At 44.9% G+C, this 14,875-nt stretch overlaps 1 long non-coding RNA gene across 1 annotated transcript; it reads left to right on the top strand.

Annotated features, from left to right (window-relative positions):
• The first annotated feature begins 14,078 nt into the window (after positions 1–14,078).
• LOC127611214 (uncharacterized) lies at positions 14,079–14,471 on the top strand. Its single transcript, XR_007965274.1, has 2 exons — positions 14,079–14,309; positions 14,375–14,471. It is a non-coding gene; the product is annotated as an uncharacterized LOC127611214 (long non-coding RNA).
• The last annotated feature ends 404 nt before the right edge of the window (positions 14,472–14,875 follow it).

Below are 14,875 nucleotides of genomic sequence, written 5' to 3'. Positions count from 1 at the left end.
AGGCTTGTGAATTTTATGCTATTTTTTACAAAATTACAAAATATCATTTTTGAAAACAATTGACAGTTGAATAAATTTGTCGAAACTTTAGGTGTACAATGCATTCTGGGATGATGTCGTTGGATGGCTGCTGCCCTCTGCTGAGCAAATAAAAAAAACCTGCGAACTACTACTGTACTAACATCAATGAAAAGGAGTCAGAATGGCACAATGCACGACTTTTGGATGTCAATTTCAATCCAAGGGGAATAAAGAAAGTGAGGTAAGGCTTCTAAAAACAATTATGAAAACACTTTATGTAAGGGTTATAAATTTAAGATGAAAGTAAAGGAGTGGGTTCAGTTTATGATAAGGTTAAGGTTAGGATTTGTTCAGTTAGATAGCTGCAGTTACCCAATCCTGGCAACTCAAACCACAATTCCAAATGTGATCACAGCCGTCAATTTCAAGTGAGCATTGCACTGGGCACTGGGTACCTGATGTCCCATCCGCTGGCTGAATAACATTCACCGCTGTAATTTTCATTTACGTTTCAACATTCTGGTAACACAGTTTAATGGCTTGAACCCAGGTGGGACGGCATAAAACGGATTTGTCCGTTGATAATATCTCTGCTGTCTTATAATATTCACCATGACATAAATAACCATTGTATTAAAAATGCCTAATTGTATTACTTGCTTGACCAAAGCATGCATGTTTCATAGGGAAAGTCTTTGTGTACTAGTCATAGTTTTTCCATCTGACAGATGATCATATCAGGAACATCTGCTGTCCTCATACGGAAGACAAGACAATGAATCCTTTCCCCCCATCTAGTCATTTTTAAAACAAGAGCTCAGCAGTCGGATGAATCACTCTGGGTGATCTCACTGTTATTGTTTTCTTTTGAGTTCTTTTGGAAGTTAGTGTGACAACTTTGCACCACCGAGAGTTGCAAGCAATGCATTCATCATAACCCAACCTAAAGAACTTGTTATGAGAATCCAACTAAATAAACCGGTCGTGAGTTGTGACCTTGTGATTTCTCTCAGCCTGATGTTGGCGTCGCCTGTTCAGGAAATCTGGAAGCATCAGCAGGCCCGATTAAAAAATCATGAATCAATTTGGGCCAGTTCAAAATTTCAAACAGAGCTTCCATTAAAAATTCACATTAACCTGCACTTCCCTTGCATGTAAATGCATCATTGGTATTGCAGAGGGTGATTAAGGCTCCTTATGTGCAGTTTGACATTGGTGTTAAATACTTAGTTGGGTAAAGTTCTCCTCTGAGAGGTTGACCATGAAACACATTTAGTTACCGAATAACCATATATGACTGTATCGCCACATTTGATGGGTTCACCCATTCACAACCATAAAATGCAAAAAAGGCAACTGCAGAAGGTGAATGCGTCTTTTTACCTGATACATCACTCATCCTCGCACAACTACAAACACACACACACACACACACACACACACACACACACACACACACACACACACAAACGCTCGCGCATGCACGCACGCCTCAGAAGTTTCTATGGATACCAGTGGGGAAGTAACAGAGATCTCAAGGACAGGTATGTTTGCAAATGAGAATTGGTCGGTTATGTAGCATTTTTATCAGCGATGTCATCGCCACAAGATATACAGTAAATCCACACGATTCCGCTGCAACTGTTGTGAGATGCGCTGCAGAAATGAAGTTGTATTATGAAAAATCCCAATTCAAACATGACATGACACATGCTAGCAATGATCGAAAGAGTCCGTTTGAAATGTCATCGATGCGTAATAAATGGCAAAGAAATGTATTTAGGGGTGGCATGCATTATGGCAGCTGCATTACTATGTTTAATTAATTATTGAACTGTTGTTATAGTCAAATCATCCATCCATCCATTCATCCATCTTCTACCGCTTATCCGGGGCCGGGTCGCAGGGTCAGCAGCTTTAGCAGGGAAGACCAGACTTCCTTCTCCCTAGCCACTTCTTCCAGCTCTTCCCGGGGATCCTGAGGCGTTCCCAGGCCAGCTGGGTGACATAGTCTCTCCAGTGTGTCCTGGGTCGTCCTCGGGGTCTCCTCCCGGTGGGACCTGCCCCGAACACCACACCAGGGAGGCGTTCAGGAGGCATCCGAATCAAATGCCCAAGCCACCTCATTTGGCTCCTCTCGATGTGGAGGAGAAGCGGCTCGACTCTGAGCTCCTCCCGGATGACCGAGCTTCTCACCTTATCTCTAAGGGAGAGCCCGGACACCCTGCAGAGAAAACTCATTTCGGCCGCTTGTACCTGGGATCTCGTTCTTTCGGTCATGACCCATAGCTCGTGACCATAGATTGGGACGTAGATCGACCGGTAAATTGAGAGCTTCGCCCTTTGGCTCAATTCCTTCTTTACCACGACCAACCGATACAACGTCCGCATCACAGCAGACGCTGCACCGATCTGCCTGTCGATCTCTCGCTCCCTCCTGCCCTCACTCGTGAACAAGACCCCAAGATACTTAAAATCCTCCACTTGGGGCAAGATCTCCTCCCCGACCCCGAAGGGCACTCCGCCTTTTTTCCGACTGAGGACCATTGTTTCAGATTTGAAAGTGCTGATTTTCATTCCAACCGCTTCACACTTGGCCGCGAAACACTCCAGTGAGAGTTGGAGAGCCTTGCTTGAAGGAGCCAACAGTACCACATCACCTGCAAAAAGCAGTGGTGCAAGACTGAGGCCACCAAAACGGACCCCTTCAACGCTTCGGCTGCACCTAGAAATCCTGTCCATAAAGTTTATGAACAGAATCGGCGACAAAGGGCAGTCTTGGCGGAGTCCTACCCCCAGTGGAAACGATTCCGACTTACTGCCGGCAATACGAACCAAACTCTGACATCGGTGGTATAGTGACCGAACAGCCCGTATCAGGGGGTTCGGTACCCCGTACCCACGAAGCACCCCCTACAGAACTCCCCCGAGGGACACGGTCAAAATCAATCATGTTTAGTTTTTTTTTTTTTTTGTCGACATTCACATTCCTCAATTTTTGTGCTTGAAATGTTCTCAGATTTACTTTTGTTGTAGTGCTTTTGTGAAGTGTAGATTTTGATCAACGCTTACATTGTCAGGGTTGTCTGTTTGGAGCAAACCGGTGGTTCTGTAGGGCTCCTCCTACAGCGGGACACCTGTTGGTCATCATGTCATTAGTAGGTTTGCTGTTAAAAGGACTCCCGGCCAGTTTCTGTCACTGTTTTCTGTTATTGCTGTCACAGCTTCTGTTGTTTCGTGTTTGTGCCTTACTGCCATGGCTTTTTGATGATATTGCCTTCACTTTGTTATTGTGTCTGCCATGGGTTTTCGTTTGTTACTTTCTTGTTGTTTTCAGGACTTTGTTTGTCCTGTTGGAATGCTACTACTCAAGCAACCCTAGTCAGAGGGGTTACATGCAAAGAATGTGGGCTGAATGGTTACTTCGAAACCCACAGTCACAGTTGACCACGAAACAACTAGTAACTCAGTGTTCCAACATCCACAAACGGCAACTGCTGTCACAACTTGAGATTGATGAGGTACAACGCAGGTTCCATGGTGAAGGTCCCCAGGCTGCCAGACCAGAGGAGGTGGTCATACCAGAGATTGGGAGGCAAGCCCCAATGAATGCAGATGATGAGATTGGGTGGGCAGCCCCACTGAATGAAATGCTGAGCGAGGCAGCAACTTACCTGAAAGACCTGAAAGCTAAGATCTTTGCGAGAATGAAACCTGGGCAACCTAGAAACCGATTACAACGGCTATGTGAAGTACCACCTGAGCCATGTTATCGCATCTCGTCCCGCTTTGTTCCAGTAGCCCCTTTTTCATCAAGGTGCTCTGGTTCCCCAGCACCTGACGCAGACCTTGTTTAGCCGGGCGACATCTGAGCCGGCATGTCATTCGTTTTATTGTCTCTCATCATTGTATGAGGTAGGCATTAGCGCGAAGGATCTTGCCCAAGGACCCACACTGGATGGTGTTATGTGCTCATTTTTTGCCCCAAGCGGGATTCGAACCACCGTCTCCCGTATGCCAAACCTTACCAACTGAGCTATCCAGCCGCTATGGTTAGCACGTCGGCTTCACAGTGCAGAGGTACCGGGTTCGATTCCAGCTCCGGCCTCCCTGTGTGGAGTTTGTATGTTCTCCCCGGGCATGCGTGGGTTTTCTCCGGGTGCTCCGGTTTCCTCCCACATTCCAGAAAAAAAAATATGCGTGGCAGGCTGATTGAACACTCTAAATTGTCCCTAGGTGTGAGTGTGAGTGCGAATGGTTGTTAGTCTCTGTGTGCCCTGCGATTGGCTGGCAACCGATTCAGGGTGTCCCCCGCCTACTGCCCGGAGACAGCTGGGATAGGCTCCAGCACCCCCCGCGACCCTAGTGAGGATCAAGCGGTTAGGAAGATGAATGAATGAATGAGAATATATAATAAATATATATATCTATCATATATATATATATATATATATTACATACATTGGTATATACATACCAAGGTACTTGGTGGAAACAGTACCTTCAGTTTCCACCAAGACTGGAAACTGAAAGGTACTGGCAAGGCAAATCCAGCACCCTGAGACCGTACGCAAGCCGAAAGGAAGGAGGCCGGAGACTAGTGAGTGTGAGAGCCACTGTCCAGGATGAAACATCCAAGCTCCACGAATACATCAAGGAGAAGGCTCCAACAGATGACATACTCAGAGAATGTCTCAGACAATGGGGAACAGAGGATGAGGAGCTGGAAGAGGGACCATCATGGGAGGACAAGCCCCTACACGGGAAGTACCACCGGACCATAACCGAAGTGGCTGATCTCAAGAAGTCCTATCAGTGGCTAGAGAGGGCTGGCCTGAGGGATAGCACAGAGGCACTCATCCTGGCTGCTCAGGAGCAGGCCCTGAGCACCAGAGCCATTGAGGCCCAGATATACCACACCAGACAAGACCCAAGGTGTAGGTTGTGCAAAGAGGCACCTGAGACAATCCAACACATAACTGCAGGGTGTAAGATGCTGGCAGGGAAAGCCTACATGGAACGCCATAACCAGGTGGCTGGCATAGTCTACCGAAACATCTGTGCGGCATATGGACTGGAAACCCCAAGGTCAAAATGGGAAACACCTCCGAAGGTGGTGGAGAATAACAGGAGCTGGAGAGACCCTGGAAGGTAAAGGTGACAGTCGTGCCTGTGGTGGTCGGAGCACTTGGGGCAGTGACCCCCAAACTAGATGAGTGGTTGCAACAGATCCCGGGAACAACATCGGACATCTCAGTCCAGAAATGTGCAGTGCTGGGAACAGCAAGGATACTGCGCAGAACCCTCAAGCTTCCTGGCCTCTGGTAGAGGACCTGAGCTGAATGAGGGACGGACACCACCCGAGGGGGGTGAGACGATTTATATATATATATATAGCGGCCCGGTTGTCCAGTGGTTAGCACGTCGGCTTCACAGTGCAGAGGTCCCGGGTTCGATTTCAGCTCCGGCCTCCCTGTGTGGAGTTTGCATGTTCTCCCCGGGCCTGCGTGGGTTTTCTCCGGGTGCTCCGGTTTCCTCCCACATTCCAAAAACATGCATGGCAGGCTGATTGGACGCTTTAAATTGTCCCTCGGTGTGAGTGTGGGCGTGGATGGTTGTTCGTCTCTGTGTGCCCTGCGATTGGCTGGCAACTGATTCAGGGTGTCCCCCGCCTACTGCCCGAAGACGGCTTGGATAGGCTCCAGCACCCCCCGCGACCCGAGTGAGGATCAAGCGGTTTGGAAAATGGATGGATGGATGGATATATGTATATAATTGATATTACATGTACGGTACTTTGCCTTTTGATCATATTTAGTATGAGAGTAATCCAAAAGTAAGTGAAAGGAAAGTAATCAATTTACATTGCTCACACATAATTGTACTTGGGTTACATCACTGGCTACATTAAAAAAAAAAAAAAAAGGTAACTAGAAACTGTATCGTAATACTTTTTAAATGTAAGAATAAAGTCGCAGTCCTATAAGATCTGCACTAGTTTTTTGTTAGTCCGCATTATGTTAGCATTAAGCGAAGGAACTTTCATTAGGCAAACCTCTATGGCTTGGTTGAACATTTTTGGTGTTTACATATTTAATTCTCCCTTGTTTTATGTGTCAGTTTTACTCTGCCTCTTATTTGGATTATTGTGTAAACAAAAGCGACAACAGCCACCAAGAAATACTTTAAGACATAGGTCTCAAACTTAGGTCCTGGAGGGCCGCTGTCCTGCATATTTTCCAAGTCTCCCTGTTGCAACACACCTGATTCAAATGAACAGCTTCAATGTCAGGCTTGCGCAGAGCTTGCTGATGATCTGATCATTTGAATCAGGTGTGTTGCACAGGGAGACTTGGAAAACATGCAGGACAGCGGCTCTTTAGGACCTGAGTTTGACACCTATGCTTTAAGAAGTGTGTTTTAGTAAGTTTTACTGTGTTTGTATAAGTTTAGGTGTATTTAATCATGTGGGAAACTATATTTAAAAAATATGTTTTATACGGTCTCTCTATTTTCAGATGTTCAACCTTTTGCAGTTGGGTGTGGACAAACAAGGGTTCTCTGTATGATGTGGCTTTTCTGTCTCATCCATAATCTCCACATGGGTGCGCAGAATTTGTGTGCAAGTCAGCGGTTAAGTACATCACTCCATGCATGTACAGTACATGCTGAAGAGGCTGCTCTGCCCCCCCTATAGCACTCCATACCATATGTCAACCCTGCAGAGAGAGTTAGCTCTGCTGTTGCATTATGCTGTGCAGCCATTCACTATGATCATGCACCAAACATACAATTTGTGTACATTTCCATGTTCACAAATCAAATGTGGTCAACCCAAATGCTATGGAAAAATATGCCTCATCAGTCAAATTTTATCCCTTTTCAGTTTATCCCACACAAGTTGTTGAAGTGACTGCAAGTCAAAGTATTTTGTAAATTCATAACTTGAAGTTAATGACATTAAAAAAAGCATCTTTCAAATTAATTCATTATTCATTTGATGTTTATTTAATATCCTTGTTCATGGTAATTAATCGGATATTTTTTATGATCACACAGATGAATACAAAAATACATGGGAAAATAATTGTATATTACATGACACATTATTGAAAAATATTTGTAATAATGTAATCGTTTAGAACCATTGTTTAACTTTAAAGGTGTGAAGTAAACTTGGCCAACCATCATTTGATTAATACTCGGGGCCATAGCAACACACTTAACAACGGGAATATTTTTATTCGACAATCTCCAGCGAGTGACGTTACTTACAGAATACTGAGTCAGCTATTGTACTGCAGTGTTAATTGTCCCGTTAACTGCTCTATGCCACCGGTGAAATGCACTGTTCACATTCATGCAAACAGTGTTTCACTAAACAATACCAAATATCAGCAAGAATTGGTAAATAAACAGTAAAAATGTTTTTCTAACATACTTTAATACAAAATAAATACTATTCTGTTATTTGATTTATCAATGCCACATTATATAGAATAATCAATTCTAGAAATATATAATAGTGGCAGCCGCAATTGTGTTTGACTCTGAGGTTCCGTTCTATTCGGAGCACTGCGTTAGTCGAACCTTCAGTCGGACGCTCATAATGTAACTGTCATCAGGGTCTGTCTCATCTTTCCTCCACCGTCGGAGTTGTGCTAACAAGGTGAATGTGGTGTGGATGATGGCCTGATTCATCACAGCAGCTGCGTTCTAGCCTCACCATTCACATAGCAAGCACATTCTTTGTTTCCTTCCATTTTTGATGTGTCGTCAACTCAGGGTCATAAGTGATAATGTCTCTGTGTGTCGCCTGAAATGACAGTAGGACTTTTTGCGTATGATGAGAGAATGTTACAGTGTCCCCCGTAATCATTGGTTAAGGTGTACTAAAAGCCTTACGTACATTTTTATTGCAGAAGCATACTTGCAAACTGAATATGATAGACATGGTTCACCAAATAAATACCGCCACAGGCCTCAATCTCATTGAAAGAAAACCTGCGGAAGGAGCTAAAGAGGTCGCTGGATTAATCGCTAGCGAAATTATGCAAAGTATGGTCAAATATCTCTCCTTTTGTATTTTTGCATTCTCCCGTCTGTTTTGTTGTCAAAAGGGGGTTGTGCAAAGTATTAAAATCAAGGGTGCTACTTTTTATGGCACACGATTTACTGCACTTGATGAGATTTTCCTTCCTTTTTAATTAAAAAAAAAGTGTTGCTCCTATGTTATTTGGAAAGAAGCAGAGTTTATCAGAAGCCAAAGAACACTTCTTAAGTAGCCATGCCAATAATTATGGAGGCCAGTGGATATTCCACTTTGTGAGGAAAAACACATTATAAATGTATTGTACTTAGAAATGAAAAGAATCAACCCCTATTCCGTTCTTGGTTTATGTATTATTTTTGTATGGCAATTATTTGTTTACGCCCAGTTATGTTCTTTTTAAACTTTTGTGACCATTACTTATTACCATTTTCATCATGTTTTTGTTCAACATTTTGTTCATTTCCCTGCTTTTTGAACAAATTCAAATACAGTTTTCTGCTAATTACAATTCATCAAATGGTCCAAATTCCAATTAAATTACACCCCCAGCAAGGAGACCAGTAGGAGAAATCCAAATATTTGTTATGGAAGTGTGTTTAAGCTGGCAGTACAAAGAGCAACGAATGTCTCCAAGTGAGTTATGACGAGCCAACTAGAATGAGAGGAACATATCTAACAGCAGGTAGGGGAGATGGAGACGTCCAGCAGCAGTGTGGTGCTTCATCACTTTGGGCTTTCCTGTTTATGACTGCTTCTGTCTGCCTAAGTCAACAGACCAAAAGGAAAAAACAGGTCCCGGTATGTGTTTTCTTTTCCAACATATCACTCCGTGATTTAAAATTAATTAGATTTTCCCTTTCTGCTCTTGTCTGCACAAGCCATTTCTCTTATTTTGTCCTCTTTGTCTGCCCGCTATCGTAGAGTCTGCTTCTTCCCGCAAAACATGTGCGCCGGTTCTGGCAGAATGGCACGCTTCCCATATGGAAGTGTTCAGGAGATGAATATATAACATATGTGACCCGAAGTCACTGGCTCTGCACTCAGCGGAGATCGCACAGTGTCATTAGTGGCAGCGAGAACACCAGCGCTGCAGTGCGAGGGAGGAGAGAGAAGGATGAGGATGCATATAATAACAGTAGGTTAAGAAAGGAGAAAAGGGTGGAAAGAAGGCGGAACAAGGAAAAGATGGTGCTGACCTCGCTATCATGTGTCTTGCGGCCTCAAAGTTGTGATGTAACGCAAAGTGCGACACGTTCACGCTATTCAAACCTGCTTTCACCTGTTCGCATAACATTGACGGTCAGCGACTTATTCTATGTGGAAAAAGGAGCAAGATGGACACGTTCAGACGACAGCACCCAAATGTACTCCCCACAGCCACAAGATAGCAAAATTAACAGTTATAAAAATGGATACTTTTAAATATATAAATTATATTGTCTACCAGGCTGTTCAATGACCATTTTGACAAGCAAGAAAGTGCAATTCCTCTTAAATTGCATGATGTCAATAATTCAGATCACTTAAAAACTTTTAATACACCCAATATATCACATTAAATTATAATAATTAATCATATGAATTGATACATGTGCAACATAATTGAAAACAAAAGATAAAATACGGTGCTGCCTGACATATGAGTAACCCAATTTCCTTAATCAAGATACAATCCATCATTAGCAGAGCTGCCAACCTTTCCAGATTGTCTTTATTTTGTTCGGGAAATCACTCAACGCTAACTCGTAACGACCGTAACACCGATTGTTAAGGATATTTTTATCAATAACAGGTCACGTAATTGCTCAAACAGGTTGAAAATGACCCCAAAAAGTTATTAGATAATTGCAATCTATGTTTGACAATATGCCAATTGCAGATGCGGCGTCGTTCCGCTAGTTGGCTCCAGTGACCGAGTGCTCCCACATGCGCAATGGAAGCTAGCAGAAGAGTCGAGTTGAGGCTAACGGTGATCGGCGCGAGCATCACTGATTCAGCAGTGAGGAACGAGGGCAGCGACACAATGTGAAGCTTCATGGCCATATCCTCTATTGATCGATCTGCCTTGTGTCAACCATCAAGACCTTCAAGTTCAAGTTTTTCTCAGGATATGAAGTGCAAGGCCAACATGAACTCCATCCTGAAAAAGCCCAGCAGAGGATGTACTTCCTGAGGCTGCTGTTGAGACAGTTCTACACAGCAGTCACCGAATCAGTCCTGTGGTCCTCCATCACAGTCTGGTTTTGGGGCTGCCACAAAAAAGGGTCAAAATCCGATTGCAACGGACAGTTAGGACTGTCCACGATGTTGTTGTCTGTGTGACCATTGACGTTATTGCACGTAAGAAACATCAGGGGTACCAGCAGAGATGGGTACTTGACCCTATTTTGCCAGTCCGTCCTCCATCAGCGACCTGGGTACCCTTCCGTCATCATTATTCATGTAATAATCATCCTGCGTCCCTGTCCATCCTCATCCTCACAATCCCACCGATGGAGAATTTAGACCGTTCAATCAAGCTCCCGTGCATGTTTGCTCTTTGACACAGAGATGAACTACCATGAAATTTGGTGACATCTCGCCTGACAGTGGTGGTTTAAAAGGCATGTTTTGTTTGACTCTCAAGGCACAATTTCCCTTCCAACGACAATTTGTGGATGACGTTTTGGGACATTACACTGTAGAAGTTGCAACGTAAACGAAAGACAAAAGCCTTAAGCAACGATGGAGTTCGGCTTCAGAATGATCTTGAAGTAATTAAGCACATTTGGAAAGAAATGCGGTGCTAATTAACGGGCAATGATAGTTAAATTGACTCTGAGACTGTGAGAGAAGGCAGGTCAGCCAGGGCAGGATGAGACAGCGAAGAAGAGGAATGATCCAACAGAGAGAAAGATGGCATCTGAGAGAGCCAGACACGGCTTGTTTGCTTAGGCATTGATTCAGGGCCCCTCGAGGCTGCGTCTTCCATTTACCAATTTGTGTCTTTCCCTCTCTCATCCTCACCTCCGCTCATCTTCCCTTTCTCTGGCACATCATTCGTCAGGAACAAACAGTGCCGCTCTGGAACACCGGACGCTACGTTGCTGGGCAGCCACATACTGACTTGATGGAGTGCAGGCAACTTCAGCGGACTGTGTGACAACAGTGTCATAGTTGTTATTAGACCGAAGTCGTGATAATGCCAACAAACATCTCGAAGACATGGCACAATAGTTTCTCCATACACAATAGACAGAGAGCACAACAGCATGCTGGGAATCCCAAAGGTTACATCAAAACTTTTATTCGCAGAGAGAGAGAGAGAGAGAGAGAGAGAGATACACACGCACGCACACACACATACACACACACACACACACACACACACACACACACACGCACGAAACATGCTTGACCTATCCATAAAACACACATACATGCACCTCCTCATCAGATTTAGTAGTATCTGGAATCCAGAGTGGTGCCAGAATGTATTCGCTGACTTGCCATTATTGCCAAGATGGCGCCCGATTAGGCAGCCTTCGGCAAGTGCTCTTCAAGAGCATTGCTTTTTTGTTCTTTTTTTGTGTTTTTGTCTTTTGTTTTGTCACATGTTGTTTGTTGTTTCATTGTGTGGACCTGATTTGGACTGTTTTCAGCGTTTTTTGGCCACGACATTCGTCAAAGGAGAAGTATCTGTGCTTGGTGGTTGCGCCTCCTCGGCAGCATGCCTGTACCAGCACAGATTTTGATTGGGAGGAATGTCGGCGCCATTGACTGTCGGTGCTGGACAGACCTGGGGCGCTTGTGTTTTTTGCGCCAGTAATGGGCAGCATTTTTCATAACCCCGTTTTGTTCAGTGGGTATGTCACCGTTGTTGGACAGTCGGCATTGGTGCGGCTGGATGGATGGCTGCTGAAGTTGAGGATGAGGAGAGAGGAGCGTTGGTGCAGAGCGCCGATGCGTATTTGGAACCGTGAGTCGCCGCTTGGAATTGAAATGGATTTCCATGGGACAGGAGAAGTGAACCAATCTCTTTTTTCGTCAATGGATGCTACAGCTTCTTGTTGACTTTGAAACTTAGCTTGTAGCCGATGTGTGCACATTTTGAGCATGACGTCTCTGATCCACTGGTTAAAGGACACTTTGATTCTCTCCTCTTTCATCTCAAACTGCTTCAAACAACAAAGCGTGACGGAAAAGTGGTTAGGACTGCACAACTGTCCGTGTTTCATGTTATGTGTTGTGTTTATTATTTTACTTTATGTTAACTGTTTTGTTAAGCGCTTTGTTACAGCTGCCGCTGTTGTGAAAGCGCTATATAGATCATCATGTATTGTATTGTGTATATATATACGTTTTTTTTAAAGAGTGCTGCAGGAGATATTTGCTTGCTCCTCCCTGCTAAAGTGTGGCTTTGATAATAACAGAGACTGTTATTAATTAAAGTGGGGATTGGACGAATTGCGACTCTTTAATTCAGCATACCACATGGCTCTAAAATGTTGAAAAAGAAAATACATGTTTTGGCATGGGACAGCTCTTTCCACTAATATAGGCTTTTAATTTCATGGTAACCAGCGTACTTTTCATCTTTGGATTTAAAGTGGTGGGGAATTGACCACATTCAACTTCTGCTCACCACTGCACATTTCTGGACTGAGATGTCCGATGTTGTTCCTGGGATCTGTTGCAACCACTCATCTAGTTTTGGAGTCACTGCCCGGAGTGCTCCGACCACCACAGGCACGACTGTCACCTATACCTTCCAGGCTCTCTCCAGCTCCTCTCTGAGCCCTTGGTATTTCTCGAATTTCTCGTGTTCCTTCTTTCTGATGTTTCCGTCACTTGGGACCACTACATCCACTACAACGGCTTTCCTCTGCCCTTTATCTATGATCATGATATCTGGTTGGTTCGCCATTACCACCTTGTCAGTCCGGATCTGGAAGTCCCACAGGATCTTCGCTCTGTCATTCTCAACACCTTCGGAGGTGTTTCCCATTTTGACCTTGGGGTTTCCAGTCCATACTCCGCACAGATGTTTCGGTAGACTCTGCCAGCCACCTGGTTATGGCGTTCCATGTAGGCTTTCCCTGACAGCATCTTACACCCTGCAGTTATGTGTTGGATCGTCTCAGGTGCCTCTTTGCACAACCTACACCTTGGGTCTTGTCTGGTGTGGTATATCTGGGGCTCAATGGCTCTGGTGCTCAGGGCCTGCTCCTGAGCAGCCAGGATGAGTGCCTCTGTGCTGTCCTTCAGGCCAGCCCTCTCTAGCCACTGATAGGACTTCTTGAGATGGGCCACTTCAGTTATGGTCCGGTGGTATATCCCGTGTAGGGGCTTGTCCTCCCATGATGGTCCCTCTTCCAGCGCCTCTTCTACTGTTCCCCATTGTTTGAGACATTCTCTGAGTACATCATCCGTTGGAGCCTTCTCCTTGATGTATTCATGGAGCTTGGATGTTTCATCCTGGACAGTGGCTCTCACACTCACTGGTCCCCGGCCTCCTTCCTTTCGGCTTGCGTACAGTCTCAGGGTGCTGGATTTGGGATGGAACCCTCCATGCATGGTTAGGAGCTTTCGGGTCTTAACGTCCGTGGTCTGAGCTCTCTCTGAGCTCATCCGCCCCTACACACCTGCCCGGCGCCTCAGGTCTGTGGACCAGTCTTTGTTAGAAGTACCAAGAACTAAACTGAGGCTCAGAGGGGATCGAGCCTTTTCTGTTGCTGGTCCCTCTCTCTGGAATGACCTCCCACTGAACATTCGGCAAGCCTCCTCGCTGCCCATCTTCAAAGCCCTCCTCAAAACTCACTTGTATTCTTTGGCATTCGACTCAGCATGACTTAGATTTGTTCTTGGTTTTACGGTTTGGTGCTTTCTACCGCCTTTATTACCGATTTGTCTTACTGTTTGTTGTGCATGTTAAATTCCATGTATAGCACTTTGTATGCAGCGATGGCTGTTTGAAAGTGCTCTATAAATACTGTTGACTTGACTTGACTTGACTTGAGTTGACAACTATAAGGCGCCATTAAAAGTCTTAAATTGTCTCCAAAATGGACAGGACGCCTTATAATGCGTAGCGTCTAGTGTATGAGCGGAGTTCCAAAGCATGACTGAGAGCGCTTCTGGCCGACACGCTGTTTATATAGAGAAAAGGCGGAGTGAGTGACGACAGGCATGCAGAAGTCCGCCAATGAGTGAAGGGTGAGCGTGTAAGAGGACGCTAAAGGCACGTCCCTAGCAGGTACCAGTCGCCAATGAGGTAAAGGGTCGGCGTGTAAGAGGACGCTAAAGGCATGCCCCTAGCAGGTACCTGTCGCCAATGAGTGAAGGGTGAGCGTGTAGGAGGTGAAGAGAAAAACGTGAGTATATTGTAAAATGGCTAAATAAAGTGCAACCGAACTCAGTTTTGCTTCCGTTGCCTTATTAAAAACGTGTTTTTAGCGTGCGTGCATGCATGCCGTATGTTTTACCAAGCCTGGCTGCGCCCAATAATACAGTGCGTTTTGTGTACGTGTCAAATACAGAAATAGCACCTCTTACTGAGACTGCGCCCAACAACACGGTGCGCTGAATGGTCGTGAAAATATGGTATGTTTTTTCCCCCAAGATGGCATCTGAGTAGGCTCTTCAAAAGCCGTGTGTTTTTTGTTGTTTTTGTCTTTTGTTTTGTCACATGGTGTTATTGTTACGCCGTGTGGACCTGATGCGGACTGTTCTCAGCGTTTTTGGCCACGACATTCGTCAAAAGAGAAGAATCTGTGGTTGGTTGTTGCGCCTTCTCGGCAACACACGCGTACCAGCACTGAT

The sequence above is a fragment of the Hippocampus zosterae genome, chromosome 1, assembly GCF_025434085.1.
Source record: "Hippocampus zosterae strain Florida chromosome 1, ASM2543408v3, whole genome shotgun sequence".
Lineage (NCBI taxonomy): Eukaryota > Metazoa > Chordata > Actinopteri > Syngnathiformes > Syngnathidae > Hippocampus > Hippocampus zosterae.
This window is presented reverse-complemented; position numbering and strand designations above follow the sequence as displayed.